Raw genomic sequence first — 13,789 nt, 5'->3', positions numbered from 1 at the left:
TGAGTGTGTGTGTGCCTCCTGTGGAAGGTTGGGCACTGGGCTGGCAACTCAACACCATAAAACTCCACTGCCAATCATGAGCAGACAGGTGATCCGCTGTGGCAACCCCTAACCGGGAAAAAGCTGAAAGAAGAAGAAGAACATATGTATTTTATGGAATATGAATAAAAGAGGAAAACATGGAAGAGAATCATGTTTTTTCTTCTCTTTGATAGCTCATAGATATAAGTTGTTTCATGAAAAAAAAAATAAATAGGGTGGTCAAATGCAGTACACATTTAATTTTCAGGTGAAACTTTTAGACAGCAGGGTACTGACAGGAAAATCCAGTTTGCCTAGGCTGGATATGCTCCGATTTCCTTTTATACCATTACATATATACTTTGTTTTTAAATAAATAGCTAATTAAAAGTAGTTGTCACAGGTCAACAGAATGGAAGATGGTTAAAATTAAACGAGAATTCAGAAATACTACCCCTCTATTAAAACATAAAGCTGACAAATGAATAGAATCCTTTTGTTATGGTACTATTTTAAGACAGAGTCAGAATGAGAGGCATATTGCTTAGATCACTGACTTTAGCACTGAAATATGACATGTTGTAACACATGCAAATCAAAACTGTTACCATGTACTCAGTACAAACGTTTAAGCAAGCATCTCAATATGGCAGTGCTGTAGGTCACCCCAAAGTAGAAATGCATAAATGAGTCACCTTTAAAGCATGATGTCATATCTGTACTAGAGTTTTCTGCTCAAAGAATTTTGATGTAGAAAATAATACACAATTAGCAGTGACATTTCTGATGAAATAGAAAAAACACACTGAACAACTGGAGAAACGGTCACCAACCACTTTTACTGTGTTCCTAGTACTTCGGCATCAAGCCTTCCAGGGAATAATCATACACAAGAATGGTGTACCTTATATACATTTCACTACATTCATTATTATTTATTGTATTTATTTTACATTTGTTAACCGGGTTGGTCCAGCTGGGTAAGAATTTACTCTTTTTCAGTGGAGACCCGAGGGGAAAAGCCCCAAACAGACATACAAGTAGAGACAAATTTACAATAATGCAGAGCAAAACAATGTCATGAATACAATGGATAAGGAAAAAAAATGCACGCAATGGAATTAAACATAGTTATATACAAAAATATAATAAAGGTGTAAAAGGAAATACAATGATAATAAATCAAAAGGACTGCAGTAAGGGAATTAAGGTTACAGGTAATCATTTGAAAATAATATGGCATTATTAGATTAGAGGCAAGAAGGAGAAATTGTGTAAGTGCAGGGGGCCTCAGATCTGAGGAAGAAACTAGTGCAGGAGAAAAAAAGAGAAATGTGTATGTACAAGGGACCTCAAATCAGAGGAAGAGATGGTACAGAAGAAGACAGTAGTAGATGAGGGATGTAGTGATCTAAAGGGAGGGTGTAAAAGCGAGAGCATATAGATATAGTAAGTTATAGAAATAGAAAAGGTCTTATAGATCAGACTTAGTGGTAAAGTGTGAATAGGGAGAGGGAGGGGTTAAGTAGGGTGGTTGCAGGTACATATAGGGTTGTTATGGAGATACAGTATTAGGTCATGTTTGAAGTTAGAAAGGGAGGTATGGCTTCTGATTTGGAGTGGAAGATTGTTCCAGATAAGGGAAATGGAGTGTTTATAGAGTATTTTACCTATGTTCTTATTGAGTCTATAGACTTGTAGTAAGTGTTTATCGGAGCTCCGCAGGGAACGGGGATGGGTATACCAGAAGATCAGGTTGGACAGAGATGGACAGTCAGAGATAGAATTAAGAATTGTAAAAGCTTGGAATAGATGACTTTTGGCCAGAAGGTGTGGGAGTTCAAGCCAATGTAGTTTTGTGAGTGCTGTGCAGTGATGGGATTTATAGGAGCTGCTGGTGACAAATCTAGCAATTTTGTTGTAGGTTTGGTCAAGCTTTGCCAGCAGGTTATTTTGTAGATTAGAAAATAGAGGGGAGCCATAGAGGAGGGCAGGGAGGAGATAGACTTGGGCTAGCAGAAGTTTTGAGTTGGGGGTCAGGAATTTGCTATTTCTGTAAAGCAGGCCCAGTTTTGGTGTGTTTTCTTTATGTAATGAAGTATGTGGAGGTCTAGTTTGAGCTGGTCATCTATGATGACACCCAGGAGTTTAATGTGTGAGTTTGGTCTTATGATGGTGCCATTTAGAGAGGATAAGAGAAAGCTGGATTTGTGTTAGGCTAGTGTTTTATAAGAGCTTAGTTTTAGAGGGGTTCAGGATGAGTTGATTGTTGGTGAGCCACTTCTCAACAGAATGAAATGAAGTTTGGGTGGAATGGTGGAGATTGTTAATAGAGTTAGAAACGGAGATCAGAGTTGAATCATCTGCATAGTGAATGATAGAGGAGAGGTTACAAGCAGTGTGTAGGTCATTGGTGAAGAGACTGAAAAGGAGGGGACAGAGAATTGAGCCTTGAGGAACACCAGTTTGAACTGCCAGAAAGGGAGAGAAGGCATTTAGCCATTTAACTGCTTGTAGGCGATTGGACAGGTAACTTGAGAACTAATTAAGAGTGGGGATGTACATTTTCAGCTGAGAAAATTTATGAAGTAGATGGTTGTGAGAGACAGTATCAAAAGCCTTTGAGAGATCTAAGAAAAGGCAGGACACGAATGTGTTATTGTTTCTGGCCTCAGCTACTGTATGTGAGAAGGAAAAGAGTGCAGTGTTAGTACTGTGTTTGGGTCTGAACCCATGCTGGGTGGTGGTTAAAAGATTGTTTTGAGTAAGGTGAGAAAGTAGTTGAGAATAGATACACTTTTCGAGAATTTTGAAGAGGGGAGAAAGAATAGCAATGGGACAGAAGTTAGATGGTTCTGTGGAGTTACCTCCTTTATGTAGTGGAATAGTGTAGTATTGCTTCTAAATAGAGGGGACAGTGGATTCTTGGATAGAACCGTTGATTAGAATGGTGATAGGAAGGGCAATAGAGTTAGCAGCAAGTTTAAGGAATTGGGGAGGTAGGTTATCAGGGACAGGAGAACAAGGTTTGAGTTTACTGGGGAGAGTTTTAATATAACTAACAGAGACAGGTTTGAGCATGAAGGGGTCTGAAAGGTTAGTGGAATCAGACTGGGGATGTGAAAAAGGTGTGGGCTTGGTAGTGGAAGTAGTAGAACTGGAAGTGGAATTAGAGGTAAGGTTGGGGTTGTTGGTGGTGTTAGGTACTAGTTTAGAAATGGTATCAATGAAGTAGTGATTTAAATGGATGGCTGTATCCTAGGATGATTGATTGGGGAAAGGGTTGGGAGTTGTGGGTGTGCCAGGTTTGAGAAGAGTTTTTATGGTTGTCCAGAACTTCTGGGGGTTAGAAGTGTGCAGAGATTGGTCAGAGAAGTGAAATTTTCTTTTGCCCTGGTTGACTCTTTTTTTTTTTGTAAAGTTTCTAAGTTCCCTGTACGATTGTAGGAGGGCAGGAGATTTGCTTTTCTGATGTTGTTTCCAAGTGGCATCTCTTTTATGCATAAGGTGGAAGGTTTCTTTGGATAGCCAGGGGGCATGTTTAGCTTTGACTTTTATTTTCCTGATGGAGGCAAGAGAGCTGAGTATGTTTAGGAATGTCTGGTTGAAGTAGCTGACTGCATCATTTAAAGGTGAGAGTATAGGCAGGACCAGTTAATTTTGGAAAGGATTCCAACGAAGGAGCTGATATTGAATTTTCTTAGGTTACGGATATATTCTATGAGGTGAGTATTAGTGAGGTTGGGTGAGTATCTAGTAATGTAGATAGGCAGGTGGTCACTGATGGAGTCAGGTAGTGTACCTGGCTGGTGGTACCAATTTGGAGAATTTACGAGAATCCAGTCAAGGATAGAAATGGAGTGTTTTTTGCCAAGGTGGGTGGGAGAGGAGGCAAGTTGAGTAAAACCATGTAGAATGAGACTATGAGAAGGTGTAGTAGAATTAACTGAGTTCCAGTCTATATTTACATCCCCAAGAATGATAGTTTCAAAGGGGATGTGATGAAAATACCAATGTCTTCAGGGATGGTAATGTTATTCCCTGGTGGGATATAGATTGAGGCTAAGGCTAGTTTTTGGTAGGTGTGAGATGGCAGATTACTATGAGTAGCTCTGCAGGGTGGAAGGAAGGAGGGGAAATGGTGAGTGGTAAGATATCGAGAGAGTCAGAATAGAGAATAGCGACACCGCCTCCCCTTTTGGTAGATCTATCCAGTCTGTAGATGTTGAAACCTGGAGGGCAGATCTCTGAGTTGTGGATGTTGGATTTTAGCCAAGTTTCAGAGAGAGTTATGATGTGGGGGTTATAGTCTTGTATGAGTGTGTGGAGTTCAGACACTTTGTTGGAGATGCTCTGAATGTTAAGAGAGAGGAAATTTAATCTTTGGGAAGTGAAAATAGATGGGGAGGTAGTAGTAAGAGAGGGAGTGATAGAGGCAAGAGGGGAGGAAGTAGTAGAGATAGTAGATGGAGTGGAGGAGTTGGAAGATGAGAGTTGGTTGTTAGGACCAGGATTGGGGTGTGTATCACCTGAAAGGAGTAGTGATGTCAGGATAGAAAGAAAAAAGTTAGGTTGGGGAGAGGATACAGAAATTTAGATTTTAACTTTGGGATTTGTTTTGGTGAGGGGAGTAATTTTGTTTTGAAAAATAAGTAGTGTGGTAGAGTGTATTGAGTGTGGGCATAGAAGAGTAAGGTGGGAGCTGGATAGAACTTGGGAGGAATGTAGGTTCCAAGTGGAGGGCAAGGGGAGGATTGCAGAGGAGTGTGATAAGATGTGAGGTATGTCAGTGTAAATAGCAGAGAAGAGAGAAAAAGAAGTGACATCATCTTCAATGTGCATAACAGTGTATAATATCTTCAGTGTGAATAACTGTGTATAATATCATCATTGTGTATAAGTTCAATATAATACATTAATAACCATAAATAAGTCAAATATAAATATCTCATGTCACTTATTAATATCAGTTTGAATATCATGAACCAGCAGGCCTGAAAATTCACAAATAGCCAAAACTACATAAATGTCTATATAAAGGAATGAATTTGAATACACCCTTCTTATATGGTTTGATAAGCACTAATTCCAAAAAATGCTGTCCATTGGGTAATTAGAACAAAATTGTATACCTAAAATATCAATTATCTTGAAAGAAGTTCTCATGCGAATAAGCCCCTACATATTATCCAATGGGGCCATAAATTACCATATAATCATTTAGCAAAAATCAGTGAGTCTGTACTATTGTAGTAGACCAATATTGCTTACAAAAATATCATGTTAAACAAAACAGACCTGCATACATTTAGAAAAAATTGAATTTGTGTCCATCAATACAAAACTTTAATTCCCTTAATCTTCGTGGATGTGAGGCTCCAAATGACAAAAATATATATGCACACCAAAAAACATCCAGACATTAGCCTTCACTTCTTCATCCATCGATCATATGATCTCACAGGTCCAAACACAGTTTGTCCATAAATTCTTATTAGTCACTGTACATATGCCCCATAAACATTCCACAAATGAAGATACCATATGGACACCTTAAAGTTTTAATCCATTTTACAAGTGATATTTTTCCATAAAGTGTTTATTTTGGTCCAGTAAGTGAAATGAATTGTCAGTACAACATACACTACTGTCCCATGCACAATATTAGTGATTTTGACTTTTTTCCATATGTTCCTAGCACTCCTTTTTGGATGCTTCCATGTCGACTTACTTTCCTGAACAACAAAGATTTTTAACCCAATCCACTTACGAATGGGAACACATCACAACCACTTTAAACTTTTATATTCTCTCAACTCCTCTGCAATCACCTCAAATCACCACCATGACAATGTAGTCAAGCTTTGTTGACAAAATCCCAATGCTTTACGCCGGACTGGACTAGGCACCCCAGCATAAATCAGGTTAACCGTCAACACGACTGCTAAACTGGCCCCAACAGCTGTAATAGTAAGTGAGGTCCAGCGTGCTAACTAATCGCCTCAGCTTATTTTATAAGGAAACAGCGGCTAATAACTTTTTGAGTGCAGACAGCGTGCATCCAAAATATTTACTTGATTCTCTCCCTTATGGAGAATTCAAGTGCATTACTGACCATATTCATGACAGAACCACATTGGATGGGGAATTTAACATTGTCAAATGCAAGTTGGCAAAGAGAGGGTATTCTAGTCAGGTGTTAAATAGTGCTGAGGAAAAAGTGAGAAAGCAAATTGCTGGTTGGAGAGCATGGAACCATGCAACACATCATGGGGGTGGAGATTATTATAAAGTGGGCAAGGATGATATATTTTTTGTTAATAAATTTTCCCCTTTTTCAGCTACATTGAAGATGTTAGTGTACAGGTTTTTGCCTATTATACAGCAGGATGAGAAAGTGGGCAACATTTTCAAGGGCAGGGTTGTTTTTTCTCATAGTAGATTTCACAACCTGAAGGAATTATTGAATAGTAGGGTAAGTAGGATGGAAACTGGTTCTAACACAGTAGGCACCTTTAGATGTGGAAGGTGCAAGGTGTGTGATAAAGTCAAGAACATTTCAGGTACTTTGATTAATGGAAATAAGTTCATTTCCCTGGGATCTTACAATTGCAGTACCAGTGGGGTTGGTTATGCCATTGGATGCGATTGTCTACCTGTAAAGTGGCATATAGGCCAAACCAGAAGAATGGTGAAAAGAAGAATTATGGAGCATTTGGGGGATGTGAGGCATGTTAGGCTTAATTATCCTGTGGCCCAGCATTTCCACGCTGTGCACAATGGTAACAATAGCAGTTTATTTTTTTCTGTTTTAAACAAACCTTATGCAGTACAAGGCATGGAATATGGGCGCATTTTGTTAAGGATGGAAAGTAGATAAATTAATGTTGGAAGGCCTTATGGGCTTAATATGGAGTTAGATTTATATGTCTAGGATGAAATGTTTCAGTATGCATTATTTTATAAATGCACAGACATATAGGATGAATGATTTATATGTATAGGGTAAAATATTTAAATATTTAAGCATTTGTTAATCTAAAGATATATAGGTGCATTGACATGAATTTCTTAAACTATTAAGTTAAATGCAATATGAATCTAAGGGGTTGCATTTTAAAAGTTTTCTGATGCACTTTAAATGTTTCTGAAGCACTTTAACTGCTCAGGATGCATTTTAGATTTAAATTTTCTTGACTCACTGATTAATTAATATTGTAGGGCAAAATGTTTTAGTATTTGTTAATCTACAGATGCACAAGTGCTTTTGTATGAACTTCTTAAATTATAATGTTAAATGCAATAGGAATGTAAGGGGTTGCGCTTTATATGTTTTAATGCACTTTAAATGTTTCTGAAGTACATTTTTGCTCAGGATGCACTTTAGATTTTAGTTTCCTTGATTCGCTGGTTAATTGATCAATTAGTGTATAATTGAATTGAATAATGAATGTAGTGAAATGTATATAAAGTAACCATTCTTGTGTATGATTATTCCATGGAAGGTTTGATGCTGAAGTACTAGGAACACAAAAAAGTGAATGGTGACCGTTTCTCCAGTTGTTCCATGTGTTTTTTCTGTCCTTGGTGAGTTGGTTCATGGAGTTGTGTTTTCGGAGATTTCTGATGAAATCTCAAAATCAAGAAATTTGGTTAGTAAAAGTTATTTTGCTATTATATATGACAACTGTTAAAATTGTGTGACAGTCGGATGTGCTTTGTCTTGCTTATGCCCTATGGTTCTATTAATTGTACTGATTATGGTTAGTCACAGTGATGTCACAATGATCGATCGTTATAAACTGAGGTGTTAACAGTCTATTCTTGGTGCCTTAAAACCTATGCTAGATGTAAATGTCGAATACAGCTGCAGTGAGATAATTACTTAATGCATCCTAACACTCTAGTTACAGCATTAATTATTTGATATGTGCTTTGTCGTGCTCCTTAAGGTTCACAGCTGTTAGACTATAACAGTATTGTCTTCTTTCTAAGTATTTCTAGTATTGTTTTTTTATAAGCTGCATGCTGTTATTTCTTATCTTTATGTCTTGCATTTTGCATTTAGTTTTATCTATTGTAAGAAAATAACTCTATTGGAACATTTCTTTTTTTCTGTAAATTAAGTAAATAGATAGATAGACAGGCAGACAGAAGACCTGATTCCGCATAAAATGTAATTACACATAACTTAAAAAATCTAATTTTTGAATTTATTCCCATGTTTAATGACAGCTTATACTCCACAGCCCCAATGTCCCTGTTGTAATAGAAAGACAGAGTATGTGTTTGAAAGGGTAACTTTTTTAAATGTCAGGACCTCCTACAGTGATTCCCAAAATGCAGAGAGTGAATGGTTGAAAGAACAGATTTACATATACTAAGTCCGAGATGCCATATTCCCTTTTCTCTGAGTTATGACGTTCTCAGAGTTAGTATATAAGTTCGGGGGTGTGGGGTTGCAAAAAGAAGTTTTAAGGAGAAAAGTGATTTTCAAGATTCTATCTTCTCTGGGTTTCTGTCTTTTTTCAGCTTTTTGGCATTCAGTTTTACAAGTACCAACATTTCAACAGGGAGCCTTTAGAAAGTTATTTACAGACATATTGATAGACAGATTAATTATTCCGCATCATATAATGACATTCCCTAATAATAATTAACAATTCAGTTTGAAATAACCAATGAAAATAATGCAGTACTTGCCTAAAGTGCTCATACTGGGGCAGAAAGGTGGTGACAATTCAGTTTAAAATAACCAATGAAAAAATAATGCAGTAGTTACCTAAATTGCTCATACTGGGGCAGAAAGGTGGTGGTGTAAAGTTATGAGGTATGTGTGATATGTGAAGAGGCAAAAGCAACAATATTATATAGATAATTACAATGAACTGACTATATTTATCTGTCATATCCACTTTCATTGTAAAAGTCTATGTGATGCTATCACAAATAATAGGTTTATACTAAGCTAACTGCTCTTGCGAGCCATTGTAAGCCTAACCAATTATCCCTTGTGAGACTCAAACCCTGCACCTTGTGTTTGTAAAGCAAACACCTTAACCATTAGCCCACCCTCCCACCATCAGAGTTATTACATGCAAAGACAGTACTCATATTTAATGCTATGTATTTTAATTTCTTCAGGTGTGCTAAAATAGAACAATAGAGTCAATGTTCTAGTAAAAAAATTAAAAATAAAAAAATCCACACATATATACAAGCACATACAAACACACACACATACTACACATGCACAAGCATGCACACACACACACACACACACACACACACACATGCATGAATGCACACACACAATGAAATATATTTGCTGTGACAGATTTATGTATAATGACATTAATTCAGTTGGGAAATTATATCTCATTTTCAAAGGTGTTCTGCTTTTAGCCCAGATAAAAATCAGCAGAGGGAAAACAGGATGTATATAACCTTTCATGGTCAGAATTGCAAACTGATCAGAAACCATGGTGGAATTCAAACCTAAATCCTACCATTTCATTAGCCATTTATCCAGCTTTTATGTACTATATTGTATTTTTACTTCCTAGTAGCCGGAGACATTTTTGAAAAAAGATACCTACTCAGTTTGTAAAGAGATAAACAAATAAATAACCAAAAATAATGCTACTGTAGATAAATGTAAATGCCTTCTAGAAACCAACACAGCATTTTATATTTGTATCTCCGTAGAAAAAGAAATTTTGGAAGTAGCCAAAGAGAAACGTTTTGCTGAAACAAGAAAACAATTCCCAGTAAATCATGTTACTAAGTCCCTACCTGACATTTTGATTCAGTTAGTGCAAATGCTTATATAGTTATGTTAATTTCTTTATCAGCATTTGAAGAAGACCTTTGGTTCCTGAACCATTCCCACATCTGAAGGAAACTGCTAGTACGATTGCATCACAGGAAAACTGAGTCACTCAGAATAGGTTGTTACTTAGTGATACTCTCTCTGTTGCTTGTCAGTTGAACATTAAGACAGGCACAGTCTGTTTATTTATTCAGCAGACATTCCTACAAACACCCTTGATAAACTGCATCAACCAGTCATACAGACTTGTGCTACATAGTTTTGTTATTGCCATAATGTATACACACAAACTCTTTATAATAAGACAGGTATAAAATAATATGTCTGCAGGAGCTTACCTTAAGTGCAATTTAAAACTGGTCTTCTGAGTCAAACTTGTTTCCTCTTAGCCAATCTGGATAATATAACTCAGTTTCTTCACGTTTAAAACCCTGGTTCGTAAACACAGATGAAGTTGTTTGCTTGCTAGTTGAAGAAAATGAACTGAGACTTTAGCAAGCTTGCATTTATGATTCATGTGCTTCACTTCCTGTATGTTACAGCATAATAAGGACGTAACACAGAATTCACAGCAAACATTGTTCAGTGAAATATTAAGAAAATTCATGCCCAGAAAGAACCTCTAAAAGATGAACCAATTTAAAAAAAATACTTGAAAATGTTACGTAATACATTATATCCTATTATAGTAGACAAAGAAAAGTGATTAGGAATTCTCTTCAGAAGTAGTATTTATTTTTTAGATGCATTAAACCATTATATCTTAACTCATTCTAAAAGAAATGTTCTACAAAAAACACCACAAAGGAGTTTCATACTCAGTTTTAGACTAACCCCGGGATTCAGCAAACTTCCGTGCAAGAATAACTTTTTCTTGCATGGGAGGGACTGTTCCCATGCAGCACGGCAGTGAGCCATGCATATTCATGAGGGCGCTCTGCCATGCTCTAAAACGGATACCATTCTGTGCATGAATGCAGGGGATGTGTCTGAGAGCAGTGCTTTCAGTATACACATGCCCCCTGCATTCCATAATCGCCATACAGCAATTTAAATATAGCAAGAGTGTTCTTGGACACCATTACTTGTCAACCAGACAAGTAATCTGGACAAAGCCATAGTAAATAAAGGACAAATGTGAGATATTGCTCTCACAAACATATGAAGTCTATAGAATGACAGGCTTTGCATTAGCATGAAGTCCGCAAAGGGTATGAAGTGTAAAACTCAAATGTCTGTCATTATTTCCTAATGCAGTCCCTAATGCTTTGCCACTAATCTGCCAGAAAGCCACAATTGTATGAAAAATGGACCAAAAATATAAGACAAATATCTGGGCATTCTGTGACAATCTGTACAGTTGAGAGATATGGCGGACACTGTTAGTGTCCATGGAGCATACCTCTCAAATGCAAAGCCTGTCATGTCATCACCATTTTAAAAGCACAGACCCCCACAGATAATGTTGCAGAAATCAATGTGCATACCCCTACAGTACAAAAATAAAACACAACAGTTAATTTTTTTTCAGTCCGCAATAACGTTTAAGCATAGCTGAGTGGGTGTGCACATCGTACAGCTCCACTCAGCCTAGCTTTCACATCATAAGGAGCTAAATAAGTATATACTTCAAAACATAGCATTGTGGAAATAGTAAAGTGGTTAGAGTGTTTGCTTTACAAATAGTCGTTCCTGGTTTGATCCCCAGTAAAACCAGTTGGCATTTTATATGTGAAAGCAGTATATAATTTATTTTTTTAATAATTAGGTAGTAAATAACATATATTTGTTAACCAGAGTAGTATAGTAGGTCCAGATGTGAGGTGTCAGTGTAATAAAGTTGTGAAACCCCCATATAAACACAAGTGTCCCATACAGTATAGTCACACAAGAATAAATGTAATGAAAGCACATTGGGGGATGTCAGGGAAGGTAAACAAAATTATAATATGTCAGGAATGATCAATCAATCCCATACAGTTGATAGTCTATAAAATAAAACATAAGCAATGCTAAGCATTGCACAGCTATTCTGAGCAGGTGTAAGAATTGCTTAAATATAAATGCTAAGCAATGAGTTGCCCAGCTAAGTGGATTTGCCCATTGCTAAGCAATGCTGAACCTGCCCCTTTAAGCACTGGCAACCTTAGCTAAGCAGGTTTGCCCATAGCTTACCTTAGCACAGCATATTCAAAACCATCCAATCATGGAAAAGGGAGGGAAATCGGCTGTATTTAAACCTCACAGGTGGGAATACAGCTCTTAACTTGTTGTAGCTCCCCACTGTAGGCAGTATGGTAGGTGTTGGAGAGGGCATGCACTTTTAGGTGCAGCGCTGAGGCATACAGGAGTCCAAGGTCATGGTAGGACTCCTTGTTAAAAACCATGATGTCAGACTGCTGCAGGACCAGTACCAGGGGTCCCAATATAAAGTGGAGGCCTGGGAAAGTCTGGCCCGTGACATCATAAGTGCCACTGTCATCCCTTAGACTGGTGAGCAGATCCGGCACCACTATGCTGACTTGAAGTGGAGGAACAGGGAGCTCTTGGACCAGTGGGCCCAAGAAGCACAGCAGAGGGGTGATGTCCATGGCATGTGTATGTATTCATATCAATAACTGTTTTCCAAAGTCCAGCCTGTGTATGTGATAGATAGGTATGCATAAATGTTTCTCTATCTTCTTTACAGCTCCAGCTGAGTGGGCTGCAAACCAGGAAGCCCATGCCAGCAGGTTACAAAGGCTGCATTCTGAGGCTGGTGAGTAATAATCTAGCTTGTAGTATTCATACCAAATAAATATAAAGGAGCAAAATGTCACCTGGCAGTATTAAAAATGGGTATGGTTTGTACTGAATAAACTAGACAATATTACAGTAATAGTCTCATATAGGTTATATATAAAATAACTGCCTGTCAATAAAATTCAAAACCCTGGTCTGGTTGTGTTTACTCTGGTATGGTATGAATTGAAATGTGTACAGGTTATGCATAGCAGCTATAGCTCTGAAAGCATTAAACAATCAAGTCTCATCTGACAAAGTTAGTGCCTCTGTAAGACACGAGATTAACTGATATGAAAAATGTCACACAGCAAGATCTGATATCTCAGTAGTAATGTTGTGTTAATCACTGTTTTCCAGACCATGCTATGTCAAAAGGTATATGTAGGAATGCATGTATAAGAATGTTATAATTACAAGTCCAGATTGTACAACAAAGAGAGAATGAGACATAAATCATTCAAGGAAAAGACCTCAGTTTCTCAATAGCTCCTGATGAAACACAAACTTGTTGTATTTTTAGCAGAAACAGCCACAGTTCGAATCCCGGGAGTGGTAGTAAGCTGTATGCATAATTTCAACTAGGATTTTGTGAATATGTGTAGAAACAGTCAGGTAGTGTTAACAAACATTCCCTCCACAGGTTGTCCAGGTAAAAGAAGGTATAAAGTAGCTATAAGAAGGCTGTAGTTATACTGTGTCCAACACCCATGGTCCAACCCCAAGGCTGCAAATGACAGCAAGATAAGTACATACACCAAGTGGTCTCCCCCAAGAAATATTCAAAAGTGTCATGCTGTGAAAGCTACTGGTCCCTGCTACCAACAACCAGGGTGACAGAAATCAAGGCAGAGTATAGCAGTAGCACACACACACACACACACACACACACACACACACACACACACACACACACACACACACACACACACACACACACACACAGTATGACTGCACATATGTAACTCTGACTATGTGAATATGGGTAGAAACAGTCAGGTAGTATTAACAAACATTCCCTCCACAGGTCTTCCAGGTAAGAGAAGGTATAAAGTAACTATAAGAAGGCTGTAATTATACACTGTGTACAAACATGACACTGCCCAACCCAAGGCCATAGGTTGTTGTAATAATACCTGTAGAGTAATGATTACC

General features: G+C 37.6%; 1 long non-coding RNA gene across 1 annotated transcript in view; it reads right to left on the bottom strand.

Moving 5' to 3' along the window:
• The window catches only part of LOC122809523, a 120,041-nt gene extending 109,347 nt beyond the window's left edge, over nt 1-10,694 (bottom strand). The window contains exon 1 of the long non-coding RNA XR_006365917.1: nt 10,192-10,694. This is a non-coding gene — a long non-coding RNA (uncharacterized LOC122809523). The remainder of the gene's footprint in view (nt 1-10,191) is intronic.
• Between the last annotated feature and the right edge of the window lie 3,095 nt (nt 10,695-13,789).

The sequence above is a fragment of the Protopterus annectens genome, chromosome 8.part0 (assembly GCF_019279795.1).
Source record: "Protopterus annectens isolate FY-2018-M chromosome 8.part0, PAN1.0, whole genome shotgun sequence".
NCBI lineage: Eukaryota > Metazoa > Chordata > Ceratodontiformes > Protopteridae > Protopterus > Protopterus annectens.
Note: the sequence above shows the minus strand (reverse complement) of the source record. Positions and strands in the feature narration are given on the sequence as shown.